The sequence below is a fragment of the Hypanus sabinus genome, chromosome 27 (assembly GCF_030144855.1).
Source record: "Hypanus sabinus isolate sHypSab1 chromosome 27, sHypSab1.hap1, whole genome shotgun sequence".
Taxonomy (NCBI): domain Eukaryota; kingdom Metazoa; phylum Chordata; class Chondrichthyes; order Myliobatiformes; family Dasyatidae; genus Hypanus; species Hypanus sabinus.
This window is the reverse complement of record NC_082732.1, coordinates 43,705,252-43,720,262: the sequence shown is the minus strand read 5'-3', so window position 1 is coordinate 43,720,262 and position 15,011 is coordinate 43,705,252.

Below are 15,011 nucleotides of genomic sequence, written 5' to 3'. Positions count from 1 at the left end.
TGCAACTGTCACCTAGGTAGAGTGCCGCCGGTGAGCAGGTGAGCACCTGTCAATCACTGCCCAGGCACACGTCCGCAACTTAACAAACAAAAACTATTCTCTATTAGAAATAATAAAGTCTAAGGATTGCAAATAGTTGGAAAACCTCGAGTCAAAAACCAGTAAAATAAAAGTTTAATTATGCAGATATGCATCATTAAAGAACTCCTGTTAACCAAGACATGCCGTCTCCAATCTTAAGACACACACTCAATGTTTCAGGAATAGATTCTAACGTTCAAATTAAATGTATTATCAAAGTACAGATACTGTATGTCACCAGATACAACACTGAGATTCAGTTTCTTGTGGGCACATTCAATACAACTATCGAATATTAACAGAATCAATGAAAGACTGCACAACCGGGTGTTTAATCAGGCTGCAGAAGACAACAAACTGGACAAGTACAAAAGTAAATAAATAACAGTAAATAAATAAGCAATAAATATTGAGAACATGAGTTGAAGAGTCCTTGAAAGTGAGGCCATAGGTTGTGGGAACATTTCAATGATGTTCAATGAAGTGAAGTTAACCCCTTCGATTCAGGAACCTGATGGTTGAGGGTTAATAACTGTTTATGAGTTTAGTGGTGTGAGTCCTGAGGCTCCTGTACCTTCTTCCTGATGGCAGCAGCGAGAAGAGAGCAGCACGTCCTGGGTGGTGGAGGTCCCTGATTAAGGATGCTGCTTTCCTGTGACAACGATTTATGTAGATCTGCTCAATGGTGGAGAGGGCTTTACCCGTGATGGACTGGACCATATCCACTCCTTTTTGTGGGATTTTCCATTCAGGGGCATTGGTGTTTACATAATTAATCAATAGACTATTTTCCTCTCTTCTTATTGTAATTTATCATTCTTTTATTATTTTGTATCGCACTGTACTGCTGCCACATAACACCAAATTTCACAATATATGCCAGTGATATTATACCTGATTCTGATTCTGTGTTCAATAAAAAAAAATCTTTCTGAAGGAAGACAAACTTGATCAAATAGTTGTGGAGTTATTGAAATATGATATGGAAAGACATTGCTCAGAACACCATTAATCAGCTACCAGACGAATAGAAGTCACTTTCCACACCATTTCTTTCAACGCATCTTTCTTTCTCCTTGAGGCAGCTTCCTAGCTTCTCCTGATTACTCTTCCCTCTGAGCTAAGTGAGCGCACGGCCTGTGCATTAACTGAAATGCTCCCACACACATTGCCTTTGTTGCTGCACAGTTGGAATTTTCTTTCATATGATGTTAATATATTTTTGAAATTATGCTAAGATAACTTTGAAATCTATATTTATATAACTGTGAAATACCCTATAATTAATTACGTTAATGATGTAATCTATAAATTTTTTAAATAAACATATACAACCTTCACTTTGGAACATTTTAGAGCTTCAATGTTACAAACTGTGACAATAAACACAGAATGGAAGACAGTAGATCATTGTTAACAAACCCGCGACACATATTTTTAAAAAATATTTAAAGTACTGCAGTTTTCAGGCCACATAAAAATTTCCTGCTCAGAGCAATGGTTGGTCCGTGCAGCTGTAAAAAATGATCCACTGTTGACTGAGCTGACAACCCCGTCCAATCCATTTCCCATGCTTCGGTCCTCAGTCCAAGTCCTCCCACCCGTAGGGCAAGGATGGGCTCCCAATGCCTATACCACCAAAGCTCCACTTGGACAGGATCAGACTCAATGTAAAACCCACATCACAACCCCAACCTCACCTCTGCTTTCAATGTCCCAGAGAGATGTTTGCTCTCCCCCAGCCCCACTATTCATTTATCGACACAGTGCAGAAACAGACCCTTGGCCCACTATATCGATGCAAAGAAGCAGGTGCAATATCATTTCTCCTCACCCAGCGCATTCCAACACAATCCAGCTAAAGGTGGCACTGTCATGTGATGGTCAGCACTAATTTTGCCGTTCTCTGTGAGGAGTTTTACCTTCTCCCCTTGGCAGTCTGGGTTTCCTCCAGGTGCCCCTGGTTTCCTCCCACTGCCCTGAGGGTAGTAAATTGTGGGCTGGAAGCATCTGCAGACTGGCCTAGCACCTCCTCACACCTGTGTGCAAGTGACGCATTTCACGGTATGTTTCCACGTACGTGTGACAAGTAAAGCAAATCTTTAATCTGTTTAATCTTTAAGCTTTGGAGGTGCGATGTCTGTGAGTCTTCTAGTTCAAACTTCCTCCAAATTCAGAGAAAATCTTTCATTACAATTCCTCTACATTGCCACAATCTAACAACACTTTGAAGAAACTCCCCTATTTAGGCAGCAACTTACTTTCTGCCCGGTATGCTGCTTGTGTTTAGGGCAGCAATGGAGGTCCTCCATCCCTGGCAGTGTTCAGGGCTTCCACTACTGTGTCAGTAACTTCCTCTCAGCTTTCAATCCTGTCAGCCATGCGAGTTCCGGGTGGGGATTCAGGAATGCCATCAGACTCAGGTGTGGAAGTATTCTTCATTGCTGTTTGTGTTGCAGTTTTGTTTGACCGGTCAGGGTCGTTAGCCGTGAGCTGAACCCCAAACCTGGAGGACTGCTTCGTTTGGCCTCTACCCTTTGACCTGCTTTGCATGGCTGACCATACCAAGTGTCAAAGCATAAAACCCTGACTCCAGCCAACACAGCTCTCTGGGTCAAGGAGGCATCCAAGCCTTGAAATCCTACGAAAAGGCTGTAGTCCTCTTGGAGGATTTAGCCTGCAAGGCTGATCCAAACTTCTAACTTCCTCTCTAACCTACTGTTCGAGTGAAGTCCAACAAAAGCTTAAGCGTACATTCAAGATTGTTTAATGTCATTTCCTGTACACAAGTGTAAAGGAGAACAAAATTATTGTTACTCCGGATCCAACACAGCACAAAAAATACAAGATAAAGAACACAATAAATGTAAACACCTAAGATAGTTTATAAACATACATTGATTGTGTGTCCATAAAGTGATGCCAGGCACAGGAGTGTCTGTACATAAGGTGACTCTGACAGGAAATTATGAAGTAGTGGTGGTTGGGGGTGTGGAGGGGTGGGTGGAGGTGTTGATCAGCCTCACTGCTTGGGGAGAGTAACTGTTTTTGAGTCTGGTGGTCCTGGCCTGGATGCCACACAGCTTCCTCCCTGATGGGAGTGGGACAAACTGTCCATGAGTCGGGTGGGTGGGATTCTTTGTGAAGTTACTGGCCCTTTTCTGGCATCTTTCTGTTTGTATGTTGGATTCGGCTTTGGGCTGGTTGGTGAAGTCTGGGCCTGGAGCGAGTCACTGGGTGGCGAGGTCTAGGCCCAGAGCCTTTTGCTGCAGCTGGGTCCTGGTGCGAGGTACGATTCACTGCTTAGACAATTTAAGCGTTGGGTTAGATCGGAGGTGGTATTCACTCCTCTCTCCAGGATGGGGAGTCTTTCACTGTCTGTTCTTTGGTCAGCCCAAATAGATTGAGAGATCAGGGTGTTGGGATCCTGGATGAGAGCCGATGTTGCTCCTTCTGCACGATGGTCGTCTCCATGGTGTTGAGGCTCCTGTACTCCGTACTCACGATTATGAAGAACTGATAAGTGAGGCTTTGGGCCCACTCTGGGCTGCTCTGGGGTTTGGATCCAAGGACTTTGGTTCAGAATCTCAAATATACCCCTGGTGGTGGGTAGGCTGGTGCTGGTAATGTGTTGGGCAGTTTTGTCTGCCCATTGTAGAGCCTCTCTGTCTGCCACAGTGCAGGTTTCGTACCATGCAGTCAGTGATTCATCGTGTAGGATGCTCTCTTCTACACATATAAAACACACACTGAATGGATATTCATGATCTCTTTTAAAATTTTATTGACATACTGTGCGAAATAGGCCCTTCCAGCCCCTCGAACCAAGCTGCCCATCAATCCCCTCATCACAAGCTGGTTTACAACGACCAAATAAGCTATCAACTGGTAGGTCTTTGGACTGTGGGAGAGAACAGGAGCACCCAGAGGAAACCCATGTGATAACAGGGTGAATGTACAATCTCCTTATAGGTAATGGCAGAATTCTGCTGCTGGAGCCCATTCACTTCAAGGTTTGATGTGTTGTGCATTCAAAGATGCTCTTCTGCACACTGCCTTTGTAACATGTAGTTGTGTTACCGTCAGCGTGAACCAGTCTGGCCATTCTCCTCTGACCACTCTCATTAACATGGCATTTTCGTACGCAGAACTGCCACTCACTGGATATTTTTTTTTTTGTTTTGTTTTTTGCACCATTCTCTGTAAACTCTAGAGATTGTTGTGTGTGAAAATCCCGGATCAGCAGTTACTGAGAAACTCCAACCACCCCATCTGGCACCAACAATCATTCCACTGTCCATAAGACCATAAGACAAAGGAGCAGAAGTCGACCAATTGGCCCATCGAGTCTGCTCCGCCATTTTATCATGAGCTAATCCATTCTCCCATTTAGTCCCACTCCCCCGCCTTCGCACCATAACCTTTGATGCCCTGGCTACTCAAAGTCACTTAGATCACATTTCTTCCCCGTTCTCATGTTTAGTCTGAACAACAGGAAGAACAAGAAAAAGAGGGAATCTGAGAGGAGAGGAGAGGGGATCATGGGAGAAGGGGGAGGAGGAGGGGAACAGGAGATGATGGGCAGTTTATGAGAAGGGAGGAGGTATGAAGGGAGCCAGAATGAGGAATGGAGAAAGAGGGAAGAGGGAGGTAAGTTGGAGAAATCGATGTTCAGGTTGGAGACCACTCAGACGGCCCATGACAGATTCCAAGAGAGTAGTCACATGATCAATACATTGGAATGTCACACTACCTTTCATTGGGTCTTCACTGAATAGATCAGCCTCTCCTATGAATTCTGAACTGGTCCCACAGATCAACAGTCCCGTGGATGTGCTCTCCTGAAAGCTGAGGCACACTGAGTGCTTGGCAGAGCCTCACACAGGGACCCTTTATGACAGCATAGTCACAGCTGTATGACATAGCTTCACTGACCCTGACATGAATCTCATATTGTCATATTTCCACCTATCACCTCCTGGCTTCTTACTTTGTCCCTGCTCCCCCACCCACCTGGTTCCACCTATCATCTTCAAGCTTGTCTTCCTCCCCCCTCCCCCCCAATGTCTCATTCTGGCCTCTTCCAGTCCTGATGAAGAGTCTCAGCCAGGAGCACTGACTGCTCATCCATTTCCATGCATGTTACCTGACCTGCTGAGCTCCTCCAGCACTTTGAGTATGTTGCTCAGGATTTCCAGCATCTGCAGAGCCTCTTCTGTTCATATTAGACAATTTTCTCATGTCTGATAAGAAGTTCAATACTTTTTTTATATGTATTCATTAATGGAACATGAACACCAAAGTCAAAGTTCAAAATTCAAAGTAAATTTTATTATCAAAGTCCATATATGTCACCACATACAACCCTGAGATTCATTTCCCTGCAGGCATCATCAATAAATCTATAGAATAGTAACTATAACAGGGTCAATGAAAGATCAACCAGAGTGCAGAAGACAACTAACTATGAAAATGCAAATATAAATAAATAGCAATAAATAATGTAACCCCCTGGGTCACCTCAGGCTCGCTCAGCTCGTTCTCGACTAGGGGGAGCAGCCTTCGGCCCCGCCAAACTGGTGTGGATGGTGTGTGATGTCCCCGCCTCGCCCAAAAACAAACAGTACACCATATGCGATTAAATGAGTACAATTTATAAAGGTTACTATAACTAAGTGATTAATAACAATACAGTATATATGAAGAGAAAATTAAAGAAAAGGCGCCAAACTTATCAAAGTCCAAACCACTTCGTGCACAGCCGTTGGAGCTCAATTACTGAAGTCTTCTGGCCACCATTCGCTCCCCTCCGAACTCCTCGACTCGTAGCTCAGGACCCTCCGAACTCCTCGAATCTCCAAACAGCTCAGGACCCTCCGAGTGGTCAACCAAGCACATCTAGCTTCATCCCCCCCCCTCGGAGAATCTCCCGGCCTCGGACCCCCCTTTGGGGTCCGATCCTTGCCCAGCTTAGACCATTGCGTCCTCTCTCTCGACCCCCTCGCGCCGATCTGCCCAAAAGCCCGTCAACAAAAGCTTACAGACTCAGAAGAAAGAACATTAATCCCCATTTGGTTTACAAAGGAATACCATAACAATAACAAGAACATGAGATAAAGGGATAAAGAGAACTTGAAAGTGAGATCATTGGTTGTGGGAACATTTCAGTGAAGGAGCAAGTGAAGTTGATTGTAATTATCCCCTTGTGTTCAAGAGCCTGATGTTTGTGGGGTAATAACTGTTTTTGAACCTGGTGATACGAGTCCTGAGGCTCTTATACCTTCCTCCAGACAGCAGCAGCGAGAAGGGAACACAGCCTGGGTGGTGGAGGTCCCTGATGATGGATGCTGCTTTCCTACAACAACATTCAATGTAGATGTGCTCCATGGTGGGAGGGCTTTACCAGCAATGTACTGGGCTGAATTCACTACTCTCTGTAGGATTTTCCATTCAAGGGCACTGACGTTTCCATACCATGCTGTAATGCAACCAGTCAATGTACTCTCCAATACACACCTATAGAAGTTTGCCAAAGTTTTATGTGTCATACTGAATCTCCACAATCTTCTAAGCAAGTTCTTCATTGGCCTTTCCTACATTTTTTCTCTGTCCCTAGTTGACCTGGATGAGGAAGCATTCTAGAATCAATTAATGCAATGACAGGCTAGATCGGGAAACAGTGACATTGGTGATCTTTACTGTATTGATGTATTTTTATTTAGAAACACAGTACAGAATAGTCCTTCCAGCACTTCCAGTACACAGACAGCAACCCACTGATTTAACCTGAGCCTAATCACGGGACAATTTACAATGACCAATTAACGTACTACTTGATACGCCTTTGGACTGTGGGAGGAAACCAGAACAGCTGACGAGGGCGTATAAACACCTCGCAAAGGATGCCAAGACTGAATTTTCACAATTTGTATTCTTTTGCTCATTGGTTGTTTGTCAGTCTTTGTTTAAGATTCAAGATTCATGTTCACCTGTCACTTGTACATCGAAACATATAGTGAAATGCATCATTTACGTTAACAATCAACATATCCAAGAACCATGCTAAGGGCAGCCCGCATGTGTCGCCGTATATTCTGGCACCACATAGCTTGACCACAACGCTAGGCCTTGTATACAGCTTTTCATAAATTCTATTGTATTTCTTTATTTTCCTGTAGATGCCCACAAGAATATGAAGCTCAGGGTAGTTTATGGTAACATAGGTACTTCAATAATAAATCTTATCTTGACTTTGACTAGAATCATCATCCATTGAAATAACATCAGTCCCTGAAATTATAATGGAGGATGTTGCTTGCTGACCGTAACACTTGGCGACAGCTGTGTAGGGATGGAGTTCGTATTCTGGAGATGGAAAGAACAACCAGAAGGCAGCAGAAGAGAGCCAGGAGAAATGCAGCCATGGTTGCCATCACTACTACATATACATGTCCCACCTGCAATAGAGCTTGTGGGTCCAGGATAGGATTGTAAGGTCATCAAAGATCTCACCGTTAAAGGAGTGGACGTCTTCATCGGATTCAGATGGACAACCAAAAAAGAATGGGAATTTAGGAATTTGGGAATTTTGTTTTCCTTTCTGGTATGCTGTTTCTATGCATGGTATTTGTCCGGGTCACTCCAGAGAAGGTGATGAGGAACATTCTTTCTGGATTCACAAGAAGCAGTTCGATTCTACTAGAGCAGCATGGCAGCATAGTGGTTAGCGTAACATTATTACAGCAGTGAGCTGGATTCAGTTCGGAATTTATACATTCTCTCTGTGACCGCATGCGTTTCCTCTGGGTGCTCCGGTTTCCTCTCACATTCCAATGATTAGGAAGTTGGGGACATGCCATATCGGTGCCGGAACAGTGGTGACACTTCCGGGCTGCCACCAGCACAACCTCAGACTGCGTTGGTCATTGATGTAACATATTTCACTCTGTGTTTCAATGTACATGTGACAAATGAAGCTAATCTTTAAATCTTGACATACCTTTTTCCCTTCCTCAACAGGGTAGTCACAAACCCATCCTGTGATTAATAGAAATCTCCACAGTACGACTCCTGTGCTTGTTAGTTTGTTTTATTGGATCTAGGAAGCTTAAACCTTCATAACGTTGTTTTGTTGACTATAAATTAGGTGCTCCGATTTCCTTCCGCATTCCAAAGATATATGGGTTTGCAGGTAGTTGGTCACATGCGTGTAATTAAGCAATGGGTTGGAAGGGCCTGTTATGGTGCTGAATCTCTAAATGGAAACAACATTAAAAACTCAGCAGCTGCAGTTCAGATAAAAGGGAAGGGTACAGAGGTGGCCACGCTACTCCAGGTGTGGAGACAGACACAGACCAGACTGGGTGAGAATGGCAGCTCCCACACACTAAAGGGTTCCAGTGAACCAGAGAGATGTTTACAGCAGAATGGTAGTTCTATCACCAATAATGACTCTAAATTCTGGCTAGTTAATTCATTGGATTTAACCTCCCCAGCTGTCCTGGTGGGTCACATCTCTCTGGATGATTTCACCAGACGTCAGGATAGACAGCAACCTACCTATCATGCTAGCTAGCACACCCTTCAAATACACTGCCATCTTCCAATTACAGTCACATCCAAACAAGATGCTGGAGTTTGGACAGCATCTGTGGAGGGAAATTAACCCACGCATTATCAATCTTCAGGCCATGCCTCTCAGGGACTTGTGCTAATCTTATCTTTGTGACCGCGCTGTATGTGCGATTGTGACTATTCTGCATCAGCTGTGTGTGACTGCTGGTATTGTGTTTTGTACCTTGGCCCCAGAGAAATGATACTTCATTTGGCTGTATACATGTGTATGGTTGAATGACAATTAAACTTAAACTTGACAGTTAACGTTTCAGGTAGAGATTCTTCATCTGGACCCAAAGAGCCAACTGTCCCTTTCCATCCACAGAGGTTGCTGACCGTTTGAGTTCCTCCATTGCCTGGTCTTCATCTTGTTAAGCCGATTGGCCCTACTGGGGCATAGGCCACCAACAACAGCTCACTAGAGATGTCCATCCTGGGCTGCAGGTTGATTGGTCCTGTGGCCTCTGCTTTCACCACACAACTTCATGCCTTCTAGGCGAATTTTATATTATTGCAGTGCACAGTTGCTGCAAAAAGGCACGATTTATGTCATATAATATAATCTAGTGGTCACAAACTGAATGCTGACATCCTCAGAATCACAACGTCAACCATCCTCTACCTTAGCGGCTCCCAACACTTTGTATGCTCTGGAGCCTTACCACTGACCAAGGGGTACGTGGACCACAGGCTGGGAACCCCTGTTACCTCATCAGACACTGTTCGACACATTCAGCCCCTCCAGCAGTTTGTTTTTTTTTGTTTTTAATTCCCGTGTCTGCCGCCTCTCAGGTACGGAGTCTCAAGAGTGATCGCCGTCACTCATCACTGTTCTGAAGGGATGTCCTAATCTGAGACTGTGCCCTCTGGTCCTAGACTCACCCACTACTGGAAACATCTCCTCTCCACATCCACTCTATCTGTGCCCTCTGGTCCTAGACTCACCCACTACAGGAAACATCTCCTCTCCACATCCACTCTATCTGTGCCCTCTGGTCCTAGACTCACCCACTACAGGAAACATCTCCTCTCCACATCCACTCTATCTGTGCCCTCTGGTCCTAGACTCCCCCCACTACAGGAAACATCTCCTCTCCACATCCACTCTATCTGTGCCCTCTGGTCCTAGACTCCCCCCACTACAGGAAACATCTCCTCTCCACATCCACTCTATCTGTGCCCTCTGGTCCTAGACTCACCCACTACTGGAAACATCTCCTCTCCACATCCATTCTATCTGTGCCCTCTGGTCCTAGACTCCCCCCACTACAGGAAACATCCTCTCCACATCCACTCTATCTGTGCCCTCTGGTCCTAGACTCACCCACTACTGGAAACATCTCCTCTCCACATCCATTCTATCTGTGCCCTCTGGTCCTAGACTCCCCCCACTACAGGAAACATCCTCTCCACATCCACTCTATCTGTGCCCTCTGGTCCTAGACTCCCCCCACTACAGGAAACATCCTCTCCACATCCACTCTATCTGTGCCCTCTGGTCCTAGACTCCCCCACTATAGGAAACATCCTCTCCACATCCTTTCTATCTGTGCCCTCTGGTCCTAGACTCACCCACTACTGGAAACATCTCCTCTCTTCCTGCTGCTAACATCAGGAAGAAGGTACAGCAGCCTCAGGTCCCACCTCAGCAGGTTCAGGAGCAGTTATTACCCCTCCACCATCAGGCTCTGAACCAGTGTGGATAACTTCACACTCTGAAATGATTCCACAACTTATGGACTACTATTTATCTATTATTATTATTATTATTAATTATGAGTATTATTTATCTATTTATGTATTTATTATTACTTGATTCTTTTTGTATTTGTGCAATATGTTAGTCTCTGTATATGGTTTTTCATTGATCCTATTGTATTCCTTTATTCTACTGTGCATGCCTGCAAGAAAATGAATCGGTGACATAAACATTCTTTGTTAATAAACTCTCTATCTAGGCCTTCCAATATTTAATAGGTTTCAGTGAGATCCCTCCTCATTCAAGTACAGGCCCAGAGCCATCAAGTACTTCTCCAACCCTAAGGAACACCATTCAGCCACAGGTGAAAAAACATTGAAGGCAATTTTATTCACTACGAAGGAAGTTGGGAAAGTGAAACAAACCAGCTGTTATTACATCATTCAACTTCAGTTCTGAACTCTTGCCAAGATGAGTTCCTGATTATTCTACATTCACACCAACCTTGGTATAATCTCAGTGGCCACTTTATTAGGTACATCTATACAGCTGCTTGTTAATGCAAATATCTGCTCAGCCAATCATGCAGCAGCAACCCAATATATAAAAGCATGCAGACATGGTCAAGAGGTTCAGTTGTTGTTCAAACCAAAGATCAGAATGGGGAAGAAATGTGATCACAGTGACTTTGACTGTGGAATGATTGTTGGTGCCAGACAGGGTGGTTTGAGTATCTCAGAATCTGATGAACTCCTGGGATTTTCATTCACACAGTTTTTAGAGTGTTTACAGAAAATGGTGCAAAAAATAACAAAAAAAAAATCCAGTGAGTGGCAGTTCTGTGGGTGAAAATGCCTTGTTAATGAGAGAGGTCAGAGGAGAATAGTCAGACAAGTTCACAGACAGTAACTATGCATCACAACTGTGCAGAAGAGCATCTCCGGATGCACAACATGTCGAACCTTGAAGCGGATGGGCTACAACAGCAGAGGATATGAACAAACACTGAGTGGCTGCTTCATTTGCTACAGGAGGTATCTGACATATTGCTCATTAGGGTATGGCATGGCCACTTCTTCATATAAATTCAAAGCTCCTTACTGCCCCTCAGGTATGTTTCCTCAATGATCAGATATTGAAATACAAACTTTAGTCAGCTTTCGGCAAAGTATTCTGTTAACCGCATAGCAGCAGAAACTGTGAGCAGTTTCAAACTCCTGAGAGTGTACATGCTCCTAGAACACACCCTGCACAGTCAGGAAAGCTCACCAATGCCTCCACGTTTGAGGAGAGCCGGACTTTGCACATCTGTACTCACGTCATTCTACAGATGTGCAGTGGAGAGCGTCCTGACATGCTGCATCGCTGCGTGGTATGGGAACTGCACTGCGGCAGACAGGAATGGTAGTCAAAACTTTCCGAACGCGTTGCTGGCAAGAGCCCATTTGCCATCAAGGACAAACTGTACATACAGAAAGATGCTGGAGAAGGGCCACATCATGAAGGATCCCACATCATCAAGGGTAACATCATGAAGGGTCCCACATTATCAAGGGCCACATCATGAAGGGTCCCACATCATCAAGGGTAACATCATGAAGGGTCCCACATCATCAAGGACCACATCATGAAGGGTCCCACATCATCAAGGACCACATCATGAAGCGTCCCACATCATCAAGGACCACATCATGAAGGGTCCCACATCATCAAGGACCACATCATGAAGGGTCCCACATCATCAAGGACCACATCATGAAGGGTCCCACATCATCAAGGACCACATCATGAAGGGTCCCACATCATCAAGGGTAACATCATGAAGGGTCCCACATCATCAAGGACCACATCATGAAGGGTCCCACATCATCAAGGACCACATCATGAAGGGTCCCACATCATCAAGGACCACATCATGAAGGATCCCACATCATCAAGGGTAACATCATGAAGGGTTCCACTCACCCTGCTCATGGACTGTCTGTCCCACTCTCATCAGGGAGGAGGCTACGTAGCATCCACACCAGGACCACCAGACTCAAAAACAGGTACTTTCCCCAAGCAGTAAGACTGATCAACACCTCCACCCACTAACTCCATCACTACTTTATTATTTCCCATGAGTTGCCTTATGTACAGCCTAGTGTCATTTTATGGACACACAATCAATCTATGTATATAAACTATCTGATGTAATCATATTTATTGTGTGCTTTTTGAAAAGTATTATTATCTTATTGTGGTTCTTTTCGGCTGCATCAGATCATGAGTAACAATTATTTCACTGTCCTTTACACTTGTGTACTGGACATGACATTAAACAATCTTGAATTACATACTGACATTTTAGCCACCTGTGACACTAAGTTCCACAGATTCACCACCCCCTGGCTAAAGAAATTTTATTTTATTTTATCTAGAGATACAGCCCAGAACAGGTCATTCTGGCCTAGTGAGCCACACCACCAGCGACCCACCAGTTTAACCCTTGTCTAATCACAGGACAGTTTACAATGACCAATCAGCATGTCTTTGGGAGGGAACTGACGCACCTGGAGGAAAGTCATGCATTCACAGGGAGGATGTACAAACTCCTAACAGAACTGAACTCTGAACTCTGGAATGCCCCCAAGCTGTAATATTGTCGCACTAACCCCTACCTACCCCTATTTGAGTATCTCAGAAACTGCTGATCTCCTGGGATTTTCATATACAACACTCTCTAGAGTTTACAGAGAATGATGCAAAAAGCGAAAAAAAAACATTCAGAGAGCTGCAGTTCTGTGGGTTAAAATGCCTGGTTAATGAGAGAGGTGAGAGGAGAATGGCCAGACTGGTTCAAGCTGACAGGAAGGTGACAGTAACTCAGATAACCACACGTTACAACAGTGGTGTGCAGAAGAGCATCTCTGAACACACAACACGGTGAACCTTGAAGTGGACGGGCTACAGCGGCAGAAGACCGCACTGGTTTCCACTCCTGGCCACTGAGTGTACCTTCATGTTTGTACTCTCTAACTGGGAAAACTGGAAGGAATATTGAGGGTATTATGACTCAATCTGCTGAATTGCAGTCTCTAACAAATATAAATTATTGGGACAAAATCTTATAAGTGCTTTAAAAAGTCATTAATTCAGGAAAGCAATATTCTTAAACTGAATCTGCCACAGTAATAAATTCTCTATAAACCCTTTCTTCTAACTCTGAAGAAGAAACTAGCTTAGCTTTAGTTCACAAATTCAGCTCATGAAAATATATTGGGAAATAAACACCAATAAAAAGTACTTGTTCAAACTAAGTTTCAGGAACTTATTTTCCAATTCTTTCAAAGATCTTTAGGAAAAATCATATTCCTAATCAGCAAGTGGAAACCTGTTCTTTCTAATCAACACTTCCACCTACTAACCCACCCACCACACCCCCAACCACTTCTTTCTCATTTCCTGGCTGAGTCACCTTACGTACAGAGACTCCTGTGTCCAGCATCACTTTGTGGACATACAATCAATCTATGTATATAAACTACCACATGGATTTATATTTATTGTGTTTTTTTATTATTGCAAGTCTTTTGATCTTATGGTCTTATGACGAGGGCAGAAAATTATTTTGTTCTCCTTCACACTTGTGTACTAGAAATGACATCAAACAATCTTGTATCTTGAATCTAAGTCGGCTGACCTGAGTTTATACACAATGCTACATTATAAGAAAAATGTGTACAGCTGTTGAAACTTTCATGAGATTAAAGATACAGACGGCAATTGAAAAGATGAAGGAAATCTTGCTACTCTGTAACATAGATACTTTGTAACCTCTATTGTTTCCCAAACTATTTTATCCGTTACAAGTTTCAGCTGGTGAGAATATCTTTAAGAGGAAAGACACTGAATGTTTCAATTGAACCATCAAGTACTTATACTGAGAAATTCAATTACACGTGTAGCTTGAAATGTTTCTTTTATCGTTTATTGTCCATCTTTAATTGTCTTTGATCTAATTGGCCTAACATGCCATTTCACAGATATTACTATTTGGCAAAATGTATTTTACAATTATTTAAGCTTCAGTCCAGAGATACACCAAAGATTGACCTCTATAAACCAGAATTAAGTTAAAAAATGTATTGTAAACAGTCCTGAAGCATGGAGATTGCCTCATTAGGCCATACAGTGATGGTGCTCGTGAATGGTTTCCCCATTTTTAGCAGCAGTCAGGATTAACATATGGAGATGTGGTCAGAGCGGCCAACGTGAACTGCAAGCGTAAAAAGAGCCTGATCGGAGTTAGTTACAAACCCCTGAACAGTCTCCAGGATGTCAGCTACAAATCACAAGAGGTAGAAAATGCATGTTAAAAGGGCAATTTTACAATAGTTATGGCGGATTTCAATATGCTGGTAGGTTGGGAAAATCAGGTTGGTGCTGATTTTGGATCTCAATAGAGAGAATTTGTAGAATGCCTACGAGATTGCTTTTCAGAGCAACTCCTGGTTGAGCCCACTAGAGGATCAACTACACAGGACTGGGTGTTGTGTAGTGAACCAGATTTGATTAGGGAGCTCAAGGTAAAGGAACCCTAGGGGACAATGATCACAATATGACGGAATTGCCC